This window comes from Adiantum capillus-veneris, chromosome 7, assembly GCF_014529385.1.
Source record: "Adiantum capillus-veneris isolate H3 chromosome 7, ASM1452938v2, whole genome shotgun sequence".
Classification (NCBI taxonomy): domain Eukaryota; kingdom Viridiplantae; phylum Streptophyta; class Polypodiopsida; order Polypodiales; family Pteridaceae; genus Adiantum; species Adiantum capillus-veneris.
In genome coordinates, this window is record NC_140937.1 from 127,354,928 (window position 1) to 127,357,384 (window position 2,457).

Genomic DNA, 2,457 nt, shown 5'->3' on the forward strand with positions numbered 1-2,457 from the left:
GAGAACACATCACATGGCAAACCCTCTCTCCTTGAACTGAAGCTGCTCGTGAGCATTGAAGTAGAAAAGATGAACCAACTGATGTCCACTTCAACTCTGCCTTCTTCCCGTGTGAAACCCCTCTTCGGAGAGGAGAGCATCCATGATGACTTCTAGTTGAGGTATTATTATGCGATAAGTGCTACTTATTTTAGTTTATGGACCCTACTTACTCTGCGTTTTCATAAATAGTTATATCCATTTTTGCTTACAGCACATCGCATCGTGGGTCTGTGCAAAATCGAATAGAGATAGCCGCAAAACAACATTTAATGAACTATTTCTTAGAAACCACCATCTAAACTCAAATGTTTGGAAATTGAATTGAATTCTTTCTTGGTAAGTAATCACAGAGAGAACACATCACATGACAAACCCTCTCTCCTTGAACTGAAGCTTCTCGTGAGCATTGAAGTAGAAAAGATGAACCAGCTAATGTCCACTTCAACTCCGCCTTCTTCCCGTGTGAAACCTACCTTCAAAGAGGAGAGCATCCATGATGACTTCTAGTTGAGGTATTATTATGTGATAAGTGCTACTTATTTTAGTTTTTGGATCCTAGTTTGTTGGACAGAAAGCGACTCACACACCCATTAAGTGCATGCAAACACTACCTAGATCAACATAATGTCAATCGAGGACACAGATGACACGATAAGCACACGGAGGAAATCTCTTGAGCTTGTCAGGCTGAGATCATCCTACACATACAACACTCTGGAAGGCCAACTAAACCACAATCAAGAACCTCACTGCCCTCAACTACACCACCTAGCCACATACACACATGCGAAAGTTAACTCACCTAATCATGCCAGATTCATACGAAACTTAAGGAACACCATCCCCTCACTAGGATACACTTGTCCCTAAGCTTCTACACTCAAAACCCTCACTCTAAACCCATCTGCAGAAAACGCGTAGGATCACAGAACAGAATTTTGAAAGTGCCCGAAACTGAAATTTATGAGTACCTATGCGTAGCTTATGTCGCCACGATTCTATAGACTACTAGCACACAGAAAACGGACATCGTTTGATACACTTACAGCCACAAATAGCTCGTAGATGCGTCGGCGTGTGCGCTTCGTCTCGCATGGAATGCTTGGCATTGTCGAGTAGCTCTCCTCGAGCCTACAACAATGGTGCAGTCGGATCTCCAATGTGTTGAGCGAGCCGGGCGTAGCAAGAGGATGAAGCTCATGCTCACTCTCTTTCTCTCTCACACATAGTAGACGGCAGCGCTCAGTTTTGAATATGATTAAAGTCTCTTTTACAAAATGACCTAGGTACCTTATATACTAAGGCTACCTTAGGTTTAACCAAAAATGGGGTTGAAAGGGTCAAATGGATTTGTATTTACAATCTGGAAGTGCCATTGCACCCCGGCTTCTGAAACTAGAATAACTACTCATTACAAATGACGTTTATAGCCATAATCCGCAGCATTTCATAACTCGCAAAAGATAAGACTTTGGTACGAAACTTGAGTTATATTGTGTTGTTGACCCAGCGGTCAACATTCCCCCCTTCCGCGTTCATGTTGTCCCCGACATGACCTGATTGTCGATGGCGATGTGATCTTTGCCGTCATTTTGGCTTCATCTGTTGCACTGCTTGTAACTTTGTCGAACCACAACAAGCACTATGATCCATTAGAGCGGACATCTATCATCATAACCATTCAGCTTTTGAGATCCTCTGATTACTTTTATGTCTGCTCTTCTTCATTGGGGACTTCTTCGTTCCTGTGCAATCATGTTGTGAGTGTTGTTTGCAGCTTTGTCATTGTAGGCCATTCTTCGACTCGCCATTGAGGAGAAGTATGCTATGATCGAAAATTGGTATTCCAATTCATTTGTCAATTGTTTTGAGTAGCATTTCCTTATTGTTGATGTAGAAGGAATATGTACAAGAGGATGGTGATAGGTGTCTTTAATTAGGGTCTAAAACCTAGATGACCAAAGGGAAAAAACCCGGTGGAAAAAAAATGCCTTTGGTATACGCTCTTATTGGAGTTGAGCAGTTGAACGTGAAGTACATGTTCATGAAAGGTGAGTGCTTGGGTGAAACACGGAAAGAGTGCTTGATGCAAGTGCCAATTATGGGACACTCTATATGCATATGAGAAATTTGTCAACAAAAGCATGCAATGTGAAAGAAGGAGATGATGGGTGTTTTGAGGAATAAATGTAGCACATGTGACATCAAAAGATGTCTCAATAGCTTCCACCTTTCCAAGAAGGGTTTTCGATGTAAAATTTTCTCCACTCGTATCTCACTGTGCGTAGTACGTGAGTGTCTTTTGGACCTTCTCCTTCACTTCACCAGACGTAAGTACTTAGACTTCGACTCTTTTGCCCACCTATACCAACATGAGCGACACAACGTAAATATGCTCAACTCTTCCAGCTTGAG